Source organism: Mus caroli, unplaced genomic scaffold (assembly GCF_978045245.1).
Source record: "Mus caroli unplaced genomic scaffold, Mus_caroli_1 scaffold_1, whole genome shotgun sequence".
NCBI lineage: Eukaryota > Metazoa > Chordata > Mammalia > Rodentia > Muridae > Mus > Mus caroli.
This window is the reverse complement of record NW_028227256.1, coordinates 109,323,210-109,334,103: the sequence shown is the minus strand read 5'-3', so window position 1 is coordinate 109,334,103 and position 10,894 is coordinate 109,323,210.

The window sequence follows — 10,894 nt, the reverse complement described above, 5'->3', positions numbered from 1 at the left end:
TCATATCACCTGCAAATAGTGATATTTTGACTTCTTCCTTTCCAGTTTGAATTCCTTAGACCTCATTTTGATGTCAAATTGTTCTGACTAAGATTTCAAGGACTATATTGAATAGGTAGGGAGAGAGGTGGCAGTCTTGTCTAGTCCCCGAGTTTAGTGTGATTCCTTCAAGTTTCTCTCCATTTAGTTTGATGTTGGCTACTGGTTTGCTGTATATTGCTTTTACTATGTTTAGTTATAGGTCTTACATTCCTGACCTTTCTAATACTTTTATGATGAAGGGGTTTTGAAATTGTCAAATGCTTTCTCAGCATCTAATGAAATGATCATGTGAGTTTTTTCTTTGAGTTTGTTTATATAGTGGATTATTTTTATGAATTTCCATATATTGAACCATCCCTGCATCCGTGGCATGAAGCCTACTTGATCATGTTGGATGTTCATTTTGATGTATTCTTAAATTTGATTTGTGAGAATTTTACTGAGTATTTTTGCATTGATATTAATAAGGGAAATTGGTCTGAAGTTATCTTTCTTTGTTGGGTCTTTGTGTGCTTTAGGTATCAATGTAATTGTGGATTCATAGACAAATTGGGTAGTGTTCCCTCTGTTTCTATTTTGCAGAGTAGTTTGAAGAGTATTGGTATTAGGTCTTTGAACATCTGATAGTATTCTGCACTAAAACCATCTGGTCCTGGGCTTTTTTTTTTTTTGGGAGATTATTAATTTCTGCTTCTATTTCTTTATAGATTATGGGGCTGTTTAGATAGTCTATCTGATCCTGTTTTAAGTTTGGTACCTTGTACCTGTCTAAAAAGTTGTCCAATTCATAGAGATTTACCAGATGTGTTGAGTATAGGCTTTTGTAGTAGGAACTGATAACTTTTTTGATTTCTTTGGTTTCTGTTGTTATGTATCCCTTTTCATTTCTGATTCTGTTAATTTGTATACTGACTCTGTGTCCTCTGGTTAGTCTGGCTAAGGGTTTTATCTATCATGTTGACATTCTCAAAGAACCAACTCCTTGTTTGGTTGATTCTTTGTACATTTCTTTTTGTTTCTACTTAATTGATTTCAGCCCTGAGTTTGATTATTGCCTGCCTCTTAGATGTATTTGCTTCTTTTTTTCTAGAGCTTTCTGGTGCGGTGCCAAGCTGCTAGCATATGCTCTTTTCAGTTTCTCTCCAGTTTCTTTTTTGAGGCACTCAGAGCTATGTCTTTTCCTCTTACCACTGCTTTCATTGTGTCCCATAAGTTTGTGTATAATGTGACTTCTTTTTCATTAAATTCTTTAAAAAAGTCTTTAATTTATTTCCTTATTTCTTCCTTGACCAAGTTATCATTGAGTAGATTTTTGTTGAGCTTCTAGGTGTATGTGAGCTTTCTACTGTTTTTGTTGTTATGGAAGACAAGCCTTAGTTTGTGGTGATCTGATAGGATATATGGGTATATTTCAATATTTTTCTATCTTTTGAGGCCTGTTTTTCGATAGATTATATGGTCAATATTGGAGAAAACACTGTGAGGTTCTGAGAAGAGGTATAGTCTTTTGTTTAAGGATAAAATGTCCTATAGATATCGGTTATATCCATTTGGATCAAAATTTCACTGTGTCTCTATTTTGTTTCTGTTTCCATAATCTGTTCACTGATAAGAGTGGAGTGTTGAAGCCTCCCACTATTGTGTGAGGTACAAAATGTGCTTTGACCTTTAGTAAAGTTTCTTTTATGAATGTGGTTGCCCTTGTATTTGGGGCGTAGATATTCATATTTCTTTTTGGTAGCTTTTTACTTTGATGAGTATGAAATGTCCTTCCTTATCTTTTTTTAATAACTTTAGGTTGAAAGATGATTTTATTTGATATTAGAATGTCTACTCCAGCTTGTTTCTTGGGACCATTTACTTCAACAATTATTTACTCAGAGGTAGTGTTTGTCACTGAGATGGGTTTCCTGTATGCAAGATGTTGGGTCCTGTTTACCTACCCAGTCTGTTAGTTTCTGTTTTCTTTTTGAGGAATTGAGCCCACTGATATTAAGAGTTATAGAGGAAAAGTGGTTGTTACTTCCTGTTATTTTTGTTGTTAGAGGTGGAATTATGTTTTTGTGACTGTTGTCTTTTTGGTTTGTTAAAAGAAAATTATTTCCTTGATTTTTCTAGGGTGTAGTTCCCCTCCTTGTGTTGGAGTTTTCCATTTATTATCCTTTGAAGGGCTGTACTTATGGAAAGATATTTTGTAAATTTGTTTTTTCATGGAATACTTTGGTTTCTCCATGTGTGTTAATTGAGAGTTTTGCTGGGTATAGTAACCTGGGCTGTCATTTGGGCTCTCTTAGGGTCTGTATGATATATGCCCAGGATCTTCTGGCTTTTCTAGTCTCTGTTGAGAATTCTTGTGTAATTCTGATAACTCTGCCTTTATATTACTTGACCCTTTTCCCTTACTGCTTTTAATAATCTTTCTATGTTTTGTGCGTTTGATGTTTTGATTATTATGTGACAGGAGTAATTTCATCTCTGGTCCAATCTATTTGGAGTTCTGTAGCCTTCTTCTATGTTTATGGGTATCTCTTTCTTTATGTTAGGGAAGTTTTCTTCTATAATTTTGCTGAAGATATTTACCAGACCTTTAAGTTGGAAATCTTCTCTCTCTTTCATACCTATTATCCTTAGGTATGGTCTTCTCATTGTGTCCTGGATTTCCTGGATGTTTTTGGTTAGGACTTTTTTGCATTTTGCATTTTCTTTGACTGTTGTGTCAACTGTTTTCAATAGCATCTTCTTCACCTAAGATTCTCTCTTCTATCTTTTGTGTTTTGTTGGTATCTATGACTCCTGATCTCTTTTGCAGGTTTCTTATCTCCAGAGTTGTCTCCCATTGTGATTTCTTTATTGTTTCTACTTCCATTTTTAGATCTTGGATGGTTTTGTTCAATTCCTTCACCTGTTTGTTTGGTTTTTCCTGTAATTCTTTAAGGTATTTTTTGTGTTTCCTCTTTATGGGCTTCTACATGTTTATCTTTGTTCTCCTTTATTTCTTTAAGAGAGTTATTTATGTCATTCTCAAAGTCCTCTGCCAGCAGCATAAGATGTGATTTTACATCCAAGTCTTGCTTTTCCTTTGTGTTGGAGTATTAAGGACTTACTGTAGTGGAAGAACAGGGTTCTGATGATTACAAGTATCCTTGGTTTCCTTTGGTAATTTTCTTGTCCTTGTCTTTAACTATCTGGTTATCTCTGGTGTTAATTGGTCTTGCTGTCTCTGCCAGGAGCTTGTTCCTTTTGTGGGCCTGTAAACCTGTGTTAGTACTCCTGGGAGACCAGCTGTCTTCTAGCAGGAACTGTGTACAGAGGTCTGTAGAATAGCCCCAACTCCTGGGTACAGATGCCGACCAGAAGAATACTCTCTCAGCTGCTCCACTGTTCCTGTGCCCTGTGTGCTCTTGGTCAGTCCTGCTTTAAACAGTTTTTGGAGAGAAAGTGGAGATTTCACCTTTGAGCCCAGGAGTGGGAGTACTCCTGGGAGACCAGCTCTTTCCTGTTGAGTTCTGTGTACAGAGGGTAATACTTTTCTATAGCAGTAAACCCACACAAGAAATGCTGAGAAAGTAGAATTTTTCCAGAGGTAATATCTGGTGACTCCAAATACATTCATGCATGGATTTTTGCACCACAGTAGACCAAAGTGGAATAAGCAATACTGACATGAAATAGTGGAGTGATTATTCCTGGTTTTCAACTTTACCATATGTGAAATGAACTACAATCCAGAATTGGAAGGCTCACCTATGATCCTAATCTACAGGCTGGGAGATATAAGTTTGTGACCTGAATCTTGGCATGGAGATCTTGAGGCATAATGACTATGAATTCCAGAAGTTTAAGACATGGAGCTCTCTGAATTTAAGGTCATCTGGGACAAAGCAAGTCCCAGATCCAGGCGTGATGATACCCCCTTTAATCTGGTCCACACCTTCTGCTAAAGACATACATAAGGACACTGGAAGAAGGAAGACTCACCCTCTCCTCTTTGCCTTCTTGCTTTGTGGAAGTGAACAACTGCTAGATCGTTGGACTTGCATTCACAGATGCTGCTGAACATTGTGGAGTTGGACTATAGACTGTAAGTCATCAACAAATTATTTTGCTATATAGAGACTACTTTTAAGTTCTGTGACTCTAAAGAACCCTGACTAATACAGACATTAGTACCAGGAGTGGGGTTTGAACCCAAGCAGACATAGGTTCATTGTCTTTGTCAGGGAATTTATTCCTGCACAAACATCATGACCAAGAAACAAGTTGGGGAGGAAAGGGTTTATTAAGCTTACATTTTCACATTGCTGTTCATCACCAGTGGAAATCAGGACTGGAACTCAAGCGAGCCAGTAAGAAACATCCCTCCATGGCCTCAGCATCAGTTCCTGCTTCCTGACCTGCTTGAGTTCCAGTTGTGACTTCCTTTTGGTGATCAACAGCAATGTGGAAAGTGTACAATAAATAAACCTTTTCCTCCCCAACTTGCTTCTTGGTCATGATGTTTGTGCAGGAATAGAAACCCTGACTAAGACAAGTGGTATAAGTCCATCTTTTATCCACTAGATGTAACTGTCATCTTAGAAACTGATTCTTTCTAATTCTTCCTGAAGTGTGGCTTGCTGATTCAATGTAGCTGTTATGAGTCTGACTCAATTCCAGGATGACTGATTTAATCTGCTCTGGGCTTCTCATTAAATGTCTCTGTTTTGCCTAAAATTAATTCTGGCAATTTTTTTCTAATGTTTGGAATTTTTCTTATTCTCTGGATTCAACTGCCTCTGCACAAACTCTGGAACAAAATCAACTCCATTCCACTGCATTCACTCCATTAACTCTCATCTGATTATACCAAACTCATCTCCTCTCAACTGAACTAAGTGAACGGAACTCTCTCCACCTGCACTGCTCTCAAATAAGTTGTACTGAGAGATGAGAATATTCTATCTCTGACTAATTCTGTCAAACCTTTTTCTGATTCATCACTTTGTCTGTCCCCGAAGTAGAAGTAATTGTTTGCAAACAAAGGTGTGGACAAAAGGATTTCAGCTAGAGGGATTAAAGGTGTGCAATCATTGTGAGCCTGCATTACATAAGAACAAACAGATAAAGTAAGGTTAGCCTTAAGCAGATCATCTCCTACTAAGAAGCCTAGTTTTTCTTTTGTAGACAGTAAGGAAAGCTACATTTAAGAAATTATGTAACTAGATTATAAATATTAAAGAACTCTAGGCATTTCCCCTTACTCAGAAATTTTGCTCCAAAAATTAATTATTTTTCTATTTCATTGTCAGGCATGAAAGTCAAGTATTATTAAATTTGAGTCACTTGCAAAGTGTGAATAATTGGTGTGCATTCACCTCTGTTTTATAATGACAGATGGGGATGGAAATTCTCTTCTAGTTGTATGCTATATAATATGTTGTGAACTTGCCTTGAAAGATCTTAATACTGTTACTTTTCTTTCTTCAGCTAGAACTTAATGAATGTGTCAGTGTATAACTGGCCATGGCATAGAAAGACATGCACACTAATCTAAATACCATGTTCCAATATGGTAACCATTTCATGAAATTTTTATGAAAATCAAAGTGTTGTTTCAAACATATGGGTAAGTTACAGTAAGGTGAAGATTCTCCTACAGGATGCAGATGCAATCTGATGTCATGCATGGGTTTAGAGTGGGTGAAAGCCAACGGATTCATTTGTCCTCCCCACAAGGAATTTTACCTGGTGTTAACAGAGATGTTATGCTAAGCCCAGAGGTGGACAAAAAATGGCAATTTTGGATACAAAGATAGTTCAAGATAATTTGTCTCCCAACAGGTAATCTCTCATCTTTCTATAATCAAAGAAATTAAACTCAGTCCATCATCTTTATAATGTGTTTAAAACACACCTATGCACTTCTATTTGTTTGTTTGGGTTTTGTTCCATGACACATATACATTTATTTCACAAAAAGACAATTATCAAATCATGATTTATGATTATGTTTAAGAATATCTTAAGTGAGCACATAGCTAAGTGGATAAGCCTCTTGCTGTTGTACAAGGAGGAAAAGTATTTATAACCACAGAACCTTCACAGAATCAGGCATCTATTGTCTGTAATCCTGGTACTCTTACAAGAAAAAGAGAGGCAGAGACAAAACAGTCCCCCAAAGCCCACCATCTTGGCAGCCACATTCACTAGAGAGAGATACATTAGTAAAGCACAAAGCACACATTGCACCTCACACAATAATAGTGAGAGAATTCAACACACCACTTTCACCAATGGACAGATCATGGAAGCAGAAACTAAACAGGGACACAGTGAAACTAACTGAGGTTATGAAATAAATGGATCTAACAGATATCTACAGAACATTTTACCCTAAAACAAAAGAATATACCTTTTTCTCAGCACCTCACGGTACCTTCTCCAAACTTGACCACATAATTGGTCACAAACCAAGCCTCAACATATACAAAAATATTGAAATTGTCCCATGCATCCTATCAGATCACCATGGGCTAAGGCTGATCTTCAATAACAAAATAAAAGATAGAAAGCCAACACACACGTGGAAACTAAACAACACTCTTCTCAATGATACCTTGGTCAAGGAAGGAATGAAGAAAGAAATTAAGGACTTTTTGGAGTTTAATGAAAATGAAGCCACAACATACCCAAACTTATGGGACACAATGAAAGCATTTCTAAGAGGAAAACTCATAGTGCTGAGTGCCTCCAAAAAGAAACTAGAGAGAGCACACATTATCAGCTTGAAAACACACCTAAGAGCTCTAGAACAAAAGGAAGAAAATTCACCCAAGAGGAGTTGACTGCAGGAAATAATCAAACTCAGGGGTGAAATCAACCAAGTGGAAACAAGAAGACTATTCAAAGAATCAACCAATCAAGGAGCTGGTTCTTTGAGAAAATCAACAGGATAGATAAACCCTTAGCCAGACTAACTAGAGGGAACAGGGAAAGTATCCTAATTAACAAAATCAGAAATGAAAAGGGAGACATAACAATAGATCCTGAAGAAATCCAAAACACCATCAGATCCTTCTCCAAAAGGCTATACTCAACAAAACTGGAGAACCTGGATGAAATGAACAAGTTTCTAGACAGATAGAGATACCAAAGTTAAATCAAGATCAGGATAATGATCTAAACAGTCCCATATTCCCTAAAGAAATAGAAGCAGTCATTAATAGTCTGCCAACCAAAAAAAAAAACACAGGACCAGATGGGTTTAGTACAGAGTTCTATCAGACCTTCAAAGAAGATCTAATCCCAGTTCTTCAGAAAATATTCCACAAAATAGAATCAGAAGGTACTCTACTCAACTCATTCTATGAAGCCACAATTACTCTGAAACCTAAACCACAAAAAGACCACAAAAAAAGATAGAGAACTTCAGACCAATTTCCCTTATGAATATCGATGCAAAAGTCCTCAATAAAGTTCTCAATAACCGAATCCAAGAACACATCAAAACCATCATCCATCCTGACCAAGTAAGTTTCATCTCAGGGATGCAAGGATGGTTCCATATATGGAAATCCATCAACGTAATCCAGTATATAAACAAACTCAAAGACAAAAACAACATGGTCATCTCCTTAGATGCTGAAAAGGCATTTGACAAAATCCAACACCCATTCATAATAAAAGTCTTGGAAAGATCAGGAATTCAAGGCCCATACCTAAACATGATAAAAGCAATCTACAGCAAACCAGTAGCCAACATCAAAGTAAATGGTGAGAAGCTGGAAGAAATCCCACTAAAATCAGGGACTAGACAAGGCTGTCCACTCCCTCCCTACCTATTCAACATTGTACTTGAAGTCCTAGCCAGAGCAATTATACAACAAAAGGAGATCAAGAGGATACAAACTGGAAAAGAAGAAGTAAAAATATCACTTTTTGCAGATGATATGCTAGTATATATAAGTGACCCTAAAAATTCCACCAAAGAACTCCTAAGCCTGATAAACAGCTTCAATGAATAGCTGGATATAAAATTAACTCAAGCAAGTCAATGGCCTTTCTGTACACAAAGGATAAACAGGCTGAGAAAGAAATTAGGGAAACAACACCCTTCTCAATAGTCACAAACAATATAAAATACCTTGACGTGACTCTAAGGAAGTGAAAGATCTGTATGACAAGAACTTCAATTCTCTGAAGAAAGAAATTAAAGAAGATCTCAGAAGATGGAAAGATCTCCCATGCTCATGGATTGGCAGGATCAACATTGTAAAAATGGCTATCTTGCCAAAAGCAATCTACAGATTCAATGCAATCCCCATCAAAATTCCAAATCAATTCTTCAACGAATTAGAAAGTGCTATCTGCAAATTCATCTGGAATAACAAAAAACCTAGGATAGCAAAAACTCCTCTCAAGGATAAAAAAACCTCTGGTGGAATCACCATGCCTGACCTAAAGCTGTACTACAGAGCAATTGTGATAAAAACTGCATGGTACTGGTATAACGACAGACAAGTAGACCAATGGAACAGAATTGAAGACCCTGAGATCAACTCACAAACCTATGGTCACTTGATCTTTGACAAGGGAGCAAAAACCATCCAGTGGAAAAAAGACAGCATTTTCAACAAAAGGTGCTGGCACAACTGTTTCTTATCATGTAGAAGAATGCGAATTGATCCATTCCTATCTTCTTGTACTAAGGTCAAATCTAAGTGGATTAAGGAACTCCACATAAAACCAGAGACACTGAAACTAATAGAGGAGAAAGTAGGGAAAAGCCTGGAAGATATGGGTACAGGGTAAAATTTCCTGAATATAACAGCAATGGCTTGTGCTGTAAGATCGAGAATCGATAAATGGGACCTCATAAAGTTGCAAAGCTTCTGTAAGGCAAAAGACATCGTCAATAAGACATAAAGAGCAACAACAGATTGGGAAAGGATCTTTACCTCTCCTAAATCAGATAGGGGACTAATATCCAATATATATAAAGAACTCAAGAAGGTGGACTCCAGAAAATCAAATAACCCCATTAAAAAATGGGGCTCAGAACTGAACAAAGAATTCTCACCTGAGGAATGCCGAATAGCAGAGAAACACCTGAAAAAATGTTCAACATCCTTAATCATCACGGAAATGCACTAAAAACAACCTTTATATTCCACCTCACACCAGTCAGAATGGCTAAGATCAAAAATTCAGGTGACAGCAGATGCTGGCAAGGGTGTGGAGAAAGAGGAACCCTCCTCCATTGTTGGTGGGATTGCAAGCTTGTACAACCACTTTGGAAATAGTTTAGCGGTTCCTCAGAAAATTGTACATAATACTACCAGAGGATCCAGCAATACCTCTCCTGGACATATATCTTGAAGATGTTCCAACCGGTAAGAATGACACATGCTTTACTATGTTCATAGCAGCCTTGTTTATAATAGTCAGAAGCTGGAAAGAACGCAGATGCCACTCAACAGAGGAATAGATACAAAAAATGTGGTACATTTACACAATGGAGTATACTCAGCTATTAAAAGAAATGAAATTCTGAAATTCCTAGGCAAATGGATGGACCTGGAGGGCATCATCCTGAGTGAGGTAACAGAATCACAAAGGAACTCACACAATATGTACTCACTGATAAGTGGATATTAGCCCCAAAACTTAGGATACCCAAGATATAAGATACAATTTGTTAAATGCATGAAATTCAAGAAGAATGAAGACCAAAGTGTGGACACTGTGCGCCTTCTTAGAATTGGGAACAAAACACCCATGGAAAGAGTTACAGAGATAAAGTTTGGAGCTGTGAGGAAAGAATGGACCATCTAAAGACTGCCATATCCAGGGATTCATCCCATAATCAGCTTCCAAACCCTGACACCATTGCCTACACTAGAAAGATTTTGCTGAAAGGACCCTGATATAGCTGTCTCTTGTGAGACTATGCCGGGGCCTAGCAAACACAGAAGTGGATGCTCACAGTCAGCTATTGGATGGATCACAGGACCCCCAATGGAGGAGCTAGAGAATGTACCCAAGGAGCTAAAGGGATCTGCAACCCTATAGGTGGAACAATATTATGAACTAACCTGTACCCCAGAGCTCTTGACTCTAGCTGCATATGTATCAAAAGATTGCCTAGTCGGCCATCACTGGAAAGAGAGGCCCATTGGACTTGCAAAGTTTATATGCCCCAGTACAGGGGAACGCCAGGGCCAAAAAGTGGGAGTGGGTTGGTAGTGGAGTGGTGGTGGTGGGGGAGTGTATTGGGGACTTTTTGGATAGCTTTGGAAATGTTATTCGAGGAAAATACCTAATAAAAAATTTTAAAAAGAAAACAAATAACTCAATTAAAAATGGAATATAGAAACAAATTTTGTTCTCAACCAAAAACAAAAATAGTTGAAGACATTTGAAAATATTCAACACTGTTAGCTATCAACGAATCTCAAATTAAAATTACTTTGAGATTTCATCTTATGCCAGTCAAACTGTCCAATATTAATGCTGGTGAGGATTCAGGGAAAGGAAATACTCATTGCTAGTGAGAGTGCAGTCTGGCCAGCATTTTCTGTCTTTGTAGGACTCTAATCAATCTATACTTTCCCTAAGGAAAGACTGTGTACAGGTGTCATTAGCGCCCATCCTCTCTACAGTCCCCTCAGTTCTTACCTGACAGAAACTGCCTGGACTTCCTTATCTCTGTTCCTTAACTACAAATCTCATGTGGGGGAACTGTAACTGTAGCAATGATCACAGTTTCTACTACATTAGCTGTATTAAATAAATATTTTTGATTAAGCAAAAAAAAAAAAAAAGAAGATAGAAACAGAAGTGATATCCTGCTCTAAATGTGATATATATATGA